Genomic DNA, 15,553 nt, shown 5'->3' with positions numbered 1-15,553 from the left:
GGAAAATTTATATATTGGGATTGGCCAATTTAATGTGTGTACAAAAAAGAAAAGTAGAATTAGAATCCTTCTCTCCCCATTTTACCCTAAAATGGGCATAGTTGACTTCCTAAAAAAAGTTGGAATAAGAATAGCCTATTCTTATTCCACTTTCTAGTAAAGAAAATTTAATTTCTTATATGTTCTATGAGTTTGACTCTCATTTTCATTTTGTTGCTCGATGTTGAATGATTTTCCCATTATTCCAATTGAGCATTTGACAAAGCCAAGAAAAAAAATTACATTGGTTTGTTGAGTAATACACTTGTCCAACTTTGTCTTGTACACCTATGGATTTTTATAGTAGGTACCATTCTTTTCTTGTTATGAAGCAAAGCCCTTTCACAATTTCTTGGATTTTATACTTTCTGCATCTAATGGATTTTGGGTTTTTTATTTTTTTGGCAAGAATTTTCTTGTCACTAGACACATTGCATTTTTATAGGTATCTTTACTAAAAAAATTATTATGCCCTAGCATTGTTAATATAATATTGTTTTCTATTAGTCTAAGATTTTTCTATCAATGTTCTTTGTAGGTATGTCCCCACCGCTTTCCCTATACATATTGTAGGATTTCTTGTCTACTAAAGATTTTCCACAATAGGTACATATCTTTCCTTTTTTGTCAAGATGGACTAATATGACCCATTAGCTATGTTATTGAAATTTTGGTTATGAAAATGAGGGTTTTTGATATAAGACTATTGATACAAGGTTTTTGACCTCCTCTTTTCAAAAGCCCCCAAAGAAAATTTACTAATTTGTCTATTTGTGATGTTTTCATTTTTTCAAATTGAAAACATAGATTGAGGTTGTTATTTTAATAGATGTGAATGCATAGAAAAAGCATTTAGTAAAAACCCATCTTCTCAATCTATGATTTCCACTTGTGGAAAGGGCAAATAAATTTTAAATGGATAACAAAGGATACATTACATTAGAATGGAAACTCTACACTAGTACTAGATATCATTAGCTTTGAACTAGTTTCCTCTATTGGATCATTGTTTGTTTATTTTTTTACAATATACCTTTTATGAATATTTTATATTTGATTATGTCCTTCCTATAGTGAAGCATTGGATATACCTTTTAATCAGGATTTTATCTTCTCTTCTAATCACTGTAACTTCATATTGGGGAACTCTAGACTTGGTGATAGCCATGGCTAATAGCCCAAGTGAATTGTAGTGGAGCTTTCCCTCATTTTCGAGTCACTTGACCACTATCTGTGCCCTACGAAATATGTAGGCTAAATCATCATATGAGAGTTGAGCAACTAGATGACTCAAACATTTGTTGCGTAGGAGCTCACTCATTTGTTCTAGTATCTGTAATACCCCAAAATTGGCTCATTGCCATTATACCAATTCTGGTCTATTCTTGATAATTTCAAAGTCCTATTCTAATAGGCAATTCTCATTCTGCTATTCGCTACTTGACTTAATTGTCAGATGCAGAAAACCTAAATCTACATTCATCATGCTTATTTCCTATAGTATTTACTCATATTAGTCACATTAAACCTATTGATTAATATTTAATTTAATTATTAAAGTATTTATACTTTAATTAAATTATATTATATCCTAAGGCTAATGTACTATGGAATTAAATTTATTTAATTTAATAAATACGCCTATCTTAATTAATGAAATGTAATTATTTAATTAAATGGGAAAGGTATTTCTAATTAATTAAAAGAAATTATTTAATTAAATGGAGTACTTACTTCTAAATAATTAAACAAAGTTATTTAATTAAATGGGAAACCATTCCCAATTAATTAAATGAAGTTATTTAATTAAAAAAAAGTGTCTCTAATTAATTAAAGATTATTTAATTAAATAGAAAAAGTAATTATGAGAGCATATTTCATTTTATTAAATTAAATATCTCAACAAAATCTCTCTTCAGTTCAAAAAGGGGAATTTCCAGTTCACTATTGATCAAAAATGAGTTAACTCAGTTAACTCCTTTTTCTACTCAAATTAAAACAGTTAACTCCTTATTTTACTCAAATTAAGTCTGTTAACTCCCTTTAATTTGGGAATCTCCCTTTATGACTGAAACTCATCTTCAATCCTAACCGTTGATCTGAATCGATCTCAACCATTGATGGATTTCAGGAGACTCTATTTAAGAGACCCTCATCTCTTCATTTTAGGAGGATGAATTGATTTGCTATCGAATTGCTATTGAAATTCATGCTCATGTTTATTTACATTTCTTGCATACATTCTCATTCTTAGTTTAATCTCATTTTAGTTTAATCGTGCATATGCTTAATCTAGTTTACTTCATTTGTTCTTAGATTACATTGCATCTTTCATTTTTTTAGATTAATCTATATACTCATTCTTAGCTTAATTCTATTGTCAAATCCTTTGTTCTTAGAGGGTTTGGTTGCCTGCACCTCGATTATGAGGATATTAACAAGCAAAATCCCTTTAGATAGAAGGCAACAAGTTGCCTTGCAGGTTGATTTTTCGATGAACAATCCAATGTTCATTCCGAGATGAATCCGCATGCAATGACCAAGTTGAAGTGTGTGTGTTAGCATAGGCCGCATTTTCACATATACATTTCTGGCGCCCACCATGGGGCCCAAAAATCAATTTTTTTGACCTCTTTCTGTATTTTTTTAATCATTTTTTTGTTCTCTGTCCATAGTGTTCCGTACAGATTTGGGAATCTTTGCGCGAAACTGTTCATTTTCGTGCGAGGATCTTCGCGCGAAGATTCTTTCCACATCGCGTGAGAAAGTTCTTTGGTGTGCAAAGCTTCACGAGAGACATGTTTCTTTGCGTGAGCCAATTTTAATTTTGCGTGAGCCAAGTTTAATTTTGCGCAAGACAAATTTGATTTCGTGCGGGTCATAAAACTTCTTCGTGCGGACTGTCAGGAATTTTGTGCGAAACTCTGCTGACAGAGGCAATTTTCATTGATTTGCGTGTTTTCTATTTTTTCTACTGATTGTTCACAATTTCTAGTGTTTCTGTGTTTTTTGATTTTTTTGAACAACATAGCAGCGGTTTGTGTCACAATGGGAAAAGCATGCTAAAGTTGTTAGAAATAGGTAAAAATCTACTAAGCGTGTTACGAGGATCACCAGGTAATCTTCATCAGCTAATAACATTTCATTTGGATCTAAAATGAACATCTTTCGTGTTGAACTTGTGTGTTTCCTTCTGTATTTCCATTTTACAACACATGCATAAACTCATACTAGGGTGTGATCTCTATTAGTATTCATTTAGCAGGCTTAGTCTTTAGTGATAGATTTGATTAGCTATCTTGGGTTATTGGACTCACTAATCCACCGGTCCCTCGTTCCACCCTGTGGTTGCAAGCTCAACACCACGTTAAATAGGGGAGGGGTCTATAGGACATAAGCGTTAAATGCTCCACTAGGCAACCCTTTTGTGCTTTTAAGAACTCACTAATTTCTGAGTTGTGGACTCATTTTGGCTTGTGTGAGGGGTTAAATGTTCCACATCTTTGGACTCACCTCACATTAGTTAAAGCATTAAGTGTACCACCTTGTGCTTTTTGATTACTTTTAGATAGATTTGCTTTCAGGAATTGACATTTGTAGACACATAGTAATTAAGCCCCCATGAACACTAGTTGTGGATCTTGAGGGAGTGGGTTCCTAGTGAAACTCCTCTCTAAGACGGATTCCTTATGGGTGGGGAGGATACTTTGAGCATCTCATAGATAGATGAATCTTCGACTTGTTGATTAAAGCATCCTTTCTCCGAATAGGTTGATAGATCACAGGAAGATGATATCATAGATCTTTAAGAGATAATCTTAGTCTAGCGTGTAATAACCTTGAATCTGGAAGCTAAGTCCCCTTGTGATATACTATTGTGAGTTAGTCACCTTTAGAGAGGGTTAACCATAGCAGACAATCCCTCTACAGGGAAAACTGTAATGACGGAACCTCAAGCAGTAATAGCCATTTTCGCAATGGTAGTGACAACCGCTATATAAATGTCCTTGTGGAAGAAATCTCCATGGGTGTGGTTCATTGTGGGTTGTTAGATCTCCCTAGAACCTCTTAAAGATTAAGTTCTCAGACTATGTCAAAAACCTCGATGCGCCAGGATTGGAGGTCACCCTTGTGAGCCATAAAAGTTGCAGAGTCAAACCATTATTAAATACCTTAGAGAAGCTACCTTTTATTTTCTAGGAATGTGTGCAATGATTGCAAAACTCTTTGAAAATGTACACAAATAACTCTCTTAGGGATTAGCACAAATCAAGTCACTTGATTGTTCATGTGCAAGGTTGCTTTTTCCCTTGCTCATTGTTTTCAGATGTGCTTGAAATCACTTGCTTGCTGTTCTACATGCCTATTTATCTGCCTAGTTATTGGATTGATCAAAAATTTTGTCAAAATTAGTCACTTTTGTGAAACTGTTCTGTCCTTTCATGTGAAATCATTTTGGTCTTGCACGAAATCATTTTGGTCTCGCGTGAAATCATTTGGCTCCCACGCAAAATCATTTGGCTCTCGCATGAAGCCATTTTTTCCTCGCGCAAAATTAAAGTTTTGTTGCACATCTTCACACGATCCAGAAACATTCTCATGTGAAATTAAAAAATGTTACTGATCTTCGTGTGAGATAGAAACATCTTTGCGTGCCCCATAAAACTTCTTCACACGACCTGTAAAGTTTTTTCACGTGAGATTTTGTACCAGCATTTACAATCTAGGTCTGTTCTGGCTATCTGTAGCCTACACGCTATCCTTTTTTGTGTCTGTTTATCGCTCTCTATTTGCAAATAGTCCTGGAACAGCGACACTTCGCTTAACTGAAACTTGTGTCTTTTACCTTGACTAGTCTCGTCTCATACGTAATCTTGGTCCTCGTCTTAATGCTTGTCATACTTTGTGCCGTAATGGTCATAATCTCTGGCTGTTCTAGCCTTTAAATCAGACCATTTGTGCCTTAGTGAACATCATTCTTGCTACTATCTTATCCCTTTTGAGACTCAATTTTAGTATAGTCCTTGTCTAGGTTCTAGCTTCTTGTCCTTGCCTATGACTGTCACAACCAAAAGCGGCAACGTGTTTTATCTTGATAACATTAGACGTGGTCGTGCTAGGGGTCATAATCATGGCAGAGGTAGCTTACCTTTCGCTATGCAATCTATATCCAGTTTGGCTAGTGAGGCATCTTTACGGTCTTCCTCACCTGCAAGTTCATCTCAAGTCCAACGAACATTTTCCAAGTTGCAACAAATTAGGAATCCTTTTTACCAAAAGGATACTAAGACAGGTAGGAGTCCTGCATTCTCAAACATAATGTATGACCCTTTCTCCACGGACCCTTTTGAAACACAACATACGAAAACTGAACAAGTTCCTATAATGACTAATCATGAACTTGAACGGGGTAGCCATAGTCGATATCAAGAACAACCTAGGGATGACAAGGAGAAAGAGAAAGAAAATGACACTGATGAAGAAAAAGAAGAGGTGGAAATCCTTCCTGAACACATAGCAAGATGTTGAAGAGACAAAAACTTTTAGAAGGTCATGGGAATCCTAATCAATGAAGAGAAAGAAAAGTACTTTCTCAAACTCGCCCAAGAGGGAGCTAAACTACCCACACATTTCAATGTGGAGACCATTATCACATGTGAAGAAGAAAATAAGACCATTAAACTCCAAAAACAACTAAAAATTATGCAAGACCAATTGGCTCAGATGATGCATGAGAAAGAGAAACCCAAAAAGACATACACATTGGATGCTCTTTGTTTATTTCCATTTGACAAAAGTATAAACATGTCGCCTTTCCCAAGAGGTGTAGAACTACCCAAATATGAAAAGTACTTTGGTACTACTAATCCCCAAGATCACTTGTGGGAATTTGGTGCTTTGTCTATGGATTTTATACACAATCAAACGTACCTCATGCGTTTATTCCCTAGAAGTCTAGGTGGTCAAGCTTTGGAGTGGTTCTCACATTTACCTCCTGGTATCAAGATGTTTGACAAAATTGCTAATTCATTTGTTCAACAATATTCTCATAACATTCAACATCCTGTAAATATTAGAGATCTATGCAGCCTTAAACAGAAGGTTGGTGAGCCTTTTCTCACTTTCCTCCAATGGTGGAGACAGCTTTATACTAAGTACTCCTGTAAAATCCCAGAAATGGAGAAGCTTGACATTTTCACTGATAATCTCTTACCTGATTTCGGGTATAGAGTCCAACTACAAGGTCCATGTACCTTTGAAGACATGATTACACAAGCTATCTGTATCGAAGAATTTATGGTCAAGAAAGGTGAGCTCACTCTTAAGAGAGACTCAAAACAAGGTTCCACTTCCAACAGGGATAAAACCAAACATGTCAACAAGAACCGAGAAATTTTACATGATGGGATTGTTGATAATGTCACACCAAAACCTGCTAAAGTATCATTTAATCTCACAGACTACTTCAAAGTGGCCAAAAGTGCTGAGAAGCCTCCTCCTAACAATAAAACATCTAGGAACAAACCGAGAAACTCATGGGCAGCATGACCCAAGCGAGAGTATATGCCTTTAGGAGAACCTTTGGATGTGGTTTACAAAACATTACTACAATACAAGCTTATCTCACCAATGGATAACCCTCATCCCTATGATCCACAACCACGTCCACCATGGTGGAATGTGAGTATCACCAAAACAAGGGACATAAAACCATCAACTATATAAACTTACGTCATAAAGTCCAGGACATGATTGATGCTAGTGAACTTGTGGTAGATGGACATAACAAAAACTCGGACCACAAGGCATTCAAAGAGCCTTTCCCAGCTTATGAAAAAGGAGAGACTTCGAAACTAGTACCCTACAATAAGGTCAACTATATGTATTCCAATGATGACAATGTCATTCACATGGTTGAACCTGTAGATTCTGAATACTGTGATATTATTACCATAAAGGGGAAGCAAGATAATGATAAACCCAAGATACCATTTATCTTGAGAGGCCCTACTTCCAATAACATGGATAATGCGTCTTCGCAACACTGTGCTAACACTGTTACTCGCTCTCATGCAAAATTGGTGCTCAAAGGCCCTACACCTCCTACTTCAAATCTTGAACAACACAAGGACAAATCCCTTACTGGTCCATCCGGTAAAGGTGCAAAACACACAACAAACTTGACTGCAACTAGTTATAGTGTTCTAGATCAATTGAAATGAATCAATGCTCACATTTCTATATTTGAGCTGCTTAAAATCTCGCCTGCTCATAGGCAAATTCTGGACAAAGCCCTCATTGAGGCAAATGTTCCTCAAGATCTTGATCTTGAAAAATTTCAATCCATGGTAGGTCACCTGACCTCACCTCATCTTATGACCTTCTCCGAGAAGGATGACACCTCACTGAATCACCCACACAATCAGCCCCTACACATTGAGGTTATGATCCACCAGACACGTGTTCGTCGGGTACTCATTGTCAATGGCACTGGCCTAAATATTATTTCTGTAGCTCTACTTAGACAATTGTATTATTCTAAGGACTCTATTGATCCTCGACGAAAGATCACTATTAAAGCATACGATTAAGTAGAATGAAAGTCACTAGGTCTTGTGACTTTACCAATTCGCATTGGTCTTGTCGAAAGGGATGTCGCCTGTTAGGTGCTTAACATTCCCTTAGCCTACAACATTCTATTGGGATGGCCATGGATACATGAGATGCGCATTGTGCCATCCACATACCACCAATGCATTAAATTCCCTTTCATGGCTCTAAAGTTACTATTCCTGCAACTACTAGCTACACTTGCAATATGCTCAAAGCTATTGATTCTTTCATCCCTGCTAACCGTGAGTCTACTGATTGTCACAAAAATAAGCTAAAACAAATTGAGAAGTCATTTAAATTGAAAGAAACTGGTATGGGAGAGTACCACATGGAACCAGTGTTATCATCAACATCAATTCCAGAGTCCCCTCGACATTTTGGGAGACCCTCAGTAGAAAAGAAGCCATTCGTGTTGACACCTCAGACCAAGTTTAATGGCTCTTTTGTCAAAGTTACAGTTCCCTTAGAAGATGAAAGCGAAAACTGAGCCATTGCTGCATGGCTTTACAAAGAAGAGTCTCCAGTAGGCCTAACAGAACAAGCTTGAGAAATCACTCCTAAGAAGTATGGACCTGGTCTTAAGCTTATGAAGCATTTTGGCTACAAGGGAACCGGCCCTATTGGGTGCAATAACAATGGTTTAATAGATCCTGTCAAAGCAACAACTCGAAGCAACAATGACACAATTGGCCTAGGGTTCAAGAAGGTCCCTTTCCATTTGGGATCCAATAAATTAATACCCGTACCTGAGAGTTCATCTGAAAATGAGTCACAATTTGAATCAGGTACTCGAGAGGAAGAATCTGACGATGAGGATTCTTACCCTCATCCTATTCCTTATGATCTTGCTAAATTCTTTGTTGAGCCAGATGACTTTGTGCCACATGCTAGCACTGTGGATGTTACTAGTGATTCTTCTGAGGACAATACTGAGCAACTCAAATATTATTCAGAAAAGGGGGAATTTAGTCAATCATGTCATATTGAGTATTTGTGTAAGAATCCAGAGGCTAAAGGAGAGTATGTCCCTATCACTTTTGGGGAGTTCTATAGTCTCTCACCATGTAGCACCGATTCTCATGAATATGAATTTGACAATCTTTCAGAAGCGACTACTGATAAAGACATTGACCAAGTGCATGTCTATGAAAATCAAATCGAAGTGAGTGAAACATCTAGGGATAGGTCATAGGGGTCTGATCCAACTAGTGTCTTAGAGTTGTCAATTACTAACGTTTGTACTCCAAGACATTTGAATACACCTGTGGGTGAGGTTGTTGTAGGTCTCAAATTTCTAGTCCACGCATTAAATAACTATACTATGAATGCAATTGAACCAGCCACTACTCTCTCACTCGCACATCCTGAGCTTATAGACTGGAACCCCAATGCATCTAACAAAGTCCCCATGTTCCAGAATGACTATACTCTTTCCTGTTACCTAAACACTATTGAACTTGTAATGTCTTCCACCAATTAGCAGAGCATCAACATGACTGAGGCCGACATCAAATATCTCAATCACATAATTAAAAAGAAAAAATGCAAGAGGTCTAATGGTGAAAACCACATTGTGGCAGTGTCAGATCCAAAAAAAGTAAAAACAAAAGATGTATCCAAGGGTGAAAACCTCTCTAAGGCACCCACGGGTGAGATATTTGATGTCCTTCCCAGTCACTTTTAGGAGAGATCATCAGTGTTAATAGAGCCAACATAGCCGATTAACCTGGGCGCAGAAGAACATCCTCATGTGATACATCTAGCTCAGTCATTGTCAACTGAAGAAAAGGAACAATTCATTGCCTTTTTCAAGGGAAAGAAAATAAATTTTGCTTGGACATATTCTGACATGCCAGGATTGGATCCTAATCTTATTATGCATCACTTGTCCATAACACCAGGCATAGAACCAGTTAAACAGAAGCTTCACAAAATGCATCCTCATGTTGCATTAATAGTCAAAGCCGAATTGGAGAAACTTCTGAAGGCTGGTTTCATTCATGCAATTTATTATGCTGAATGGATATCCAATATTGTCCCTGTGTCCAAGCATGATAAGTCTATCAGAGTTTGTATAGACTTCCGTGATCTTAACTTGGCATGTCCTAAAGATGACTTTTCGCTCCCTAATATTGATATGATCATGGACATGACGGCTGGTTATGAGATGTACTCACTTATGGATGGTTTTTCTGGATACAATCAGATAAAAATTGCGCCAGAAGATCAAGAGAAAATAGCTTTCACATGTGCATGGGGAACCTTTTGTTGGAATGTGATGCCATTTGGTTTAAAGAATGCTGGAGCTACATATCAGCGGGCTGTTACTACAATTTTCCATGACATGATGCATAGAACTATGGAGGACTATGTTGATGATACTTTGGTCAAAAGCACTAAACACAATAGTCATTTGCAAGATTTGGGACCAATCCTAGATCGTATGGAAAAGTTTAGTCTTCAGCTCAATCCTAAGAAATGCGCATTTGGTGTCACATCAGGAAAGCTGTTAGGATATATTGTTTCTGCAAAGGGAATCAAAGTAGATCCAAAAAATGTACAAGTAATAATGGACATGCCACCACCTCGAAACATTAGTCAGATGAGAGGACTATAGGGAAGGCTTCAATCTATTCGCAGATTTATTTCACAATTGGCGGATAAATCACAACCCTTCACAAAGACCTTACATAAGGGTGTGAAATTCAATTGGAGCCAGGATTGTGAGCAAAGCTTAACATAGATTAAACAATATCTTTTCAATCCACCAATCCTGATGCCTCCTATGCATGGGAAGCCTTTTCTTTTATACATTTCAGCCACTGAAACATCTTTGGGAAACCTGTTGGCTCAGGAAGACAATGATAACAAAGAAAGAGCTATTTATTACTTGAGCCAAACATTGGTCTCTTATGAGAAAAACTACAGTATTATTGAGAAAGCTTACTTGGCAGTTGTCTTTGCTTCCCAAAAGTTGAGACACTACATGCTTTCCCACACTACATAGCTTGTGGCTAAAATAGATCCATTAAAGTATTTGCTTAGTAAGGCAGCTCTCACAGGAAGATTGGTTAAATAGGTCATGATACTAAGTGAGTTTGACATCCAATATGTTGAGCGCAAAGCTATAAAGGGATAGGAAATTGCAGACCGGCTGATTGAGGCACCCATACAGAGTCTTCTACCAATAAACATTAATTTTCTAGATGAATCAATTCTAACACTCACTCACCATACATGGGTTATGTTCTTCGATGGATCCTTCACACAACAAGGATTAGGTGCTGGATTACTTTTCATCACACCACAGAAATACTCATTGCCCAAAGCATACAAGATTCTATTTCCTTGTACAAATAACATTACTGAATATGAAGCTTTGATCAATGGTATGAAAATTGCAGCTGAATGGAGAGTAGATTAGTTGGATATCTTCGGTGACTCACAGCTTGTCATCAACCAAGTAAATGATGTGTATCAAACAAAGGATGAAAAACTAATTCCTTACAAATGCATGGTTGATGATTTGACAAAATATTTTGCACACATCACCTTCCAACAAGTTCCATGTGCAGATAATAAAGTGGCTGATGCCATGGACACTCTAGCCTCCCTTCTACAAATGCTAGAAAATGATCTCCGACACGAGTTCTTGGTGGAAGCGTTACACTACCCAGCCTATGACACACCTAATTCCAAGATGATCTATTCTATTATAGGACAAGAATCATCCCGCTACCATCACATCTATTCCTACCTTCGTAATCAAACCATTCTGAAAGGTTTGACCTAGAATGAGAAATGTTACCTAATCCGTAATGCTTCACATTATGTCATTATTGCTGATGATCTGTATAGGAGAGGTCTCGACGGAACACTCCTTAGGTGTTTAGAACCTGATGAGTCCAAATGTGCACTAAATGACATTCACGAGGGCATTTGCAGATCTCATTCCAATGGCCTAGCACTAGCTTGCAAACTCCTTCATTCTAGTTACTACTGGCCTAAAATGGAGTAAGAAGCTATTAAATATGCTAGGTCTTGCAAACAGCGTCAACTACACGGGAATCTCATTTACGCTCCAACTAGAGATTTGATTCCCTCTACTACAACATGGCCATTTCAACAATGGGCCTTTGACTTGGTGGGACAGATTCACCCAACCTCTTCTAATGGACATAAGTTCATTATCACCGCTACAGATTATTTCATGAAATGTGTAGAGGTAGTCCCTCTCACAATTGCTGATGGCAAAACTGTAGCGCTTTTTATCACAAACTACATCATCTGTAGATATGGTATATCATCCTCAATCATTACTGATAGTGGAGGACAATTAAAAAATAAAGACCTTAAGGAACTGTGCAAGAAATTCAAAATTACACAACATTGGTCTTCAATTTATTACCCCCAGGGTAATGGCCAAGCTAAGGCATCCAATAAGGTGATCCTCAAAATTCTTCATCGCACAGTCAGTAAGTCAGGGCGAGACTGCCATCTCCAGATCAATCTAGCCCTGTGGGCATATAGAAAAAGCATTAGAACTCCAACCGGTATGACTCCTTTTGTGTTGGTATATGGGGTGGATGTTGTGCTTCCTATAGAGGTCAAGATTCCTACCTTGAGAATCTCTATGAAAGGTCTTATCATAGATGATGACTATAGGATAGATTAGCTTCAAGAGCTTGTGTTGCTGGATGAATGACGACAAGTGGCCTATGATCATCTACGAGCATATCAACAAAGAATGGCATGAAGCTACAATAGGAGAATTAGGCCACGTGACTTCCAGTTGGGTGATCTCGTCCTAAGAGAGAATCCTAAGAATCAACAACAACGAATGCAAAAGGGAAAGTTTGAACCAAACTGGCTAGGTCCTTACATCATTACTGCAGTATATGGATTTGGTGCCTATCAACTTTCCACAACTGAAGGAGAAGTGCTTAAAGAGCCTATGAACACTCTCCACCTGAAGTAGTTTTATAGTTGATTTAATCTCAGCAAGCTCTCTGCACATATCTAAATGTCCTAAAAAAATCCTAAAAATCAGAAAAAGTCTTGAAAAAGTTGTTACCCTCATAAAAACCTAGCAATAGGTGCCTTCGTAATACAAAAAAAAAGAAAAAAAAAAAAAGGTAAATCCTGCTAAGAAGGTGAAAACTTGGTAAACATATGCCTCTTGTTAGTCACTTTCATGCTTTCGCTTTCCTGCTTTTCCTGCTCATGTATCCATGGATTGAGTCTTGTCATAGCTTGGGGGCATTCCCCCCTTAGTGTCACTCTTTTTTGAGATTCTCCTCATAGAATCTCCTACACAACAGTCACCAGTCATTCTGACTGCATCTGCCTACTGTCACCAGTGTCACTCTTTTCAAGATTCTCCTCATAGAATCTCATATGCGAAAGTCACAGTCATTCTGACTGCGTCTGCCTACTGTCATCAGTGTCACTCTTTTCAAGATTCTCCTTATAGAATCTCGTACGCGACAGTCACCAGTCATTTTGACTGTGTCTGCCTACTTTTGCCAGTGTCACTCTTTTCGAGATTCTCCTTATAGAATCTCCTATGTGATAGTCACCAGTCATTCTAACTGCATCTGCCTACTGTCGCCAGTGTCACTCTTTTTGAGATTCTCCTCATAGAATCTCCTACGTGATAATCACCAGTCATTCTGAGTGCGTCTGCCTATGGTCACCAGTGTCACTCTTTTCGAGATTCTCCTAATAGAATCTCTTTTGCAATGGTCACCAGTTGTTTCAGCTATGTCTGCCTACCGTTGCTCAGGTCACGTCTCAAGATTCCTTTATGGAAGATCTCTTTTGCGTCAGTCACCAGTCGTCCTGGCTGTGTCTGTCTACTATCACTTAGTCCTTCTTAGGTTTTTCATTGTGAAGATTTCTCTTTTGCGTCAGTCACCAATCATCTTGGTTGTGTCTATCTACTGTCGCTTAGTCCTTCTTAGGTTCTTCATTGTGAAGATTCCTCTTTGACCTTAGTCACTAGTCGTTCTGACTGCATCTAGCTACTATTGTCACCTTACTGAAGAGATTTCTTTCTTACATATTCTAGACATTGACACTTGACATCAATCCCAAAAACATTAAACTCAATGATATACATGTTTGGATATGCTAAGCATTTTCTTTGTTTTCTTTTTTTTGCTTTATCATATCTCCTCGAGTAACTCGATGATGTCATCTTTGACTAGAGAAGTAATGACTAGGGGCATGATCTTTTTCTTTGCTTTTTGTTTGTGTTTTAGTTCTAATAAGTTGATCTATTCCTATAAGAGGGGTGTCCACTATAAGAGCCTCCATCTCGTATTGGATGGTCGTGTGTACCTCGACTCCTTTTATATAGATACGTCAATGACATTGGTTCTTCTCCTTGTTTTTTGGAGTGAACTCTTCATGCTACAGTAAATATTGATACTCGTCCTATTAAGTGAATGTACGGGTCACTGCAAGTATATCTAGAACACTTTTATCTTAGGTTATGAATGCAAGGGTCATTGCAGACAGAATGAATACTGAATACTTAGCATAAGAGGAATCTCCCATGTGTTTAGTGTGCCTATCATGCAAGAAACATTCAGGTCATCCTAGCATTCATGCTTTGATGCTTATGTTAACTTGCTACATTAAAAGGGACAAATGTTCTGGTCATTCTGGCTTCTTGTGCCTCGAATGCTTACATTTAATCTTGACATCCCAATAACATATGTTATATTCATATTTTCATGATTGCAATGTCAGTGGAAATTGTATAACATACGAGCTTTATTTTATATCCAATGATGATAAATCATCAAGGCTTGGTAACCAGACCTAGGGTTGCATTTAACATAGTCTTGCATACTTCATTTGCATTAGCACGCGATTCAATGGTAATCCTGTTCATACTCCACATGCATCAAATTCTTCCACAACTGCACAAGCATTTGGTTTGTCGATTCTCATTCCTCAATGGAATACCTGTGACTGTCAAACAAAAACACACAACACTATGTCAGATGTCAGTTCATACATATGCATTCTATCTAAACATACATCTCATGTACATCAGAGCAAAACAAAATAGACAATGACATGTACACAAGAATACTCGGCTCAAAATCTCGTATATATATATATCAAAGAATGGGTCAGTACAAAAATGGGTGCTACTCAAGCGCAATCGATCAAAAATGATACATGTGGTGCTGGCACACTAATCGATACATAGCCAGAGATCAAAATCAAAAATTAGGCACAGAGCATCTAACTCTGTCCCGAACTCTCACCTCCAGGAGGAGCAAGAGGAGCAGGGGCAGCAGGTGGCAAAGGCAGTGGTGGCATATCTGGCCTGACAGGAGGTCGTGCACCTCCAGACTCTCGCACAAACTGAGAGAATCATTGCACCTGCAATGTCTCATCAGGTACGACGCTGGTGTATGCAACATAATAATATGCAGCTTGATCAGACTGGAAGCGGATCTCATCCTATGCCAGCTCTAGCCTACGCTCTGCAGCCTCTGCATGCTCTCTCTGATGATCTGTCTCTTGTTGTCACTCTACCAGCTGTGCATCCCTGACTGCCAATGAAATCTACAACTCTCCCAACTGTCGAGAGGCTGCACGAACCTGCTCTCAATACCACCGTACCGCATCCTGTACCCCACTCACCGGCTGATCCAGCATATCCTCATCAATCATCTCTGGTAGAGGTACCTATGGCTATGGAGGCACTGGCTACTGTGGGACCTCCTGCTGAGGAGCCTGCTCCTGTATCCTCTACCTCCTCCACCGACTATGTCCTACCCCACTACCAATAGCACCTGGGTCTGATCCCATCTAACATGGAGGAATAGGTATCGGCTGTACCCAGTGCTGGACCTGTGGTGGCATCTGTGGCTGTGCC

At 38.2% G+C, this 15,553-nt stretch overlaps 1 pseudogene; it reads left to right on the top strand.

Moving 5' to 3' along the window:
- The window catches only part of LOC149546031 (uncharacterized), a 42,572-nt pseudogene extending 27,345 nt beyond the window's left edge, over positions 1-15,227 (top strand).
- Positions 15,228-15,553: the final 326 nt, after the last annotated feature.

This window comes from Cupressus sempervirens, chromosome 7, assembly GCF_028749045.1.
Source record: "Cupressus sempervirens isolate cs-2001-9-10 chromosome 7, ASM2874904v1, whole genome shotgun sequence".
Taxonomy (NCBI): domain Eukaryota; kingdom Viridiplantae; phylum Streptophyta; class Pinopsida; order Cupressales; family Cupressaceae; genus Cupressus; species Cupressus sempervirens.
Note: the sequence above shows the minus strand (reverse complement) of the source record. Positions and strands in the feature narration are given on the sequence as shown.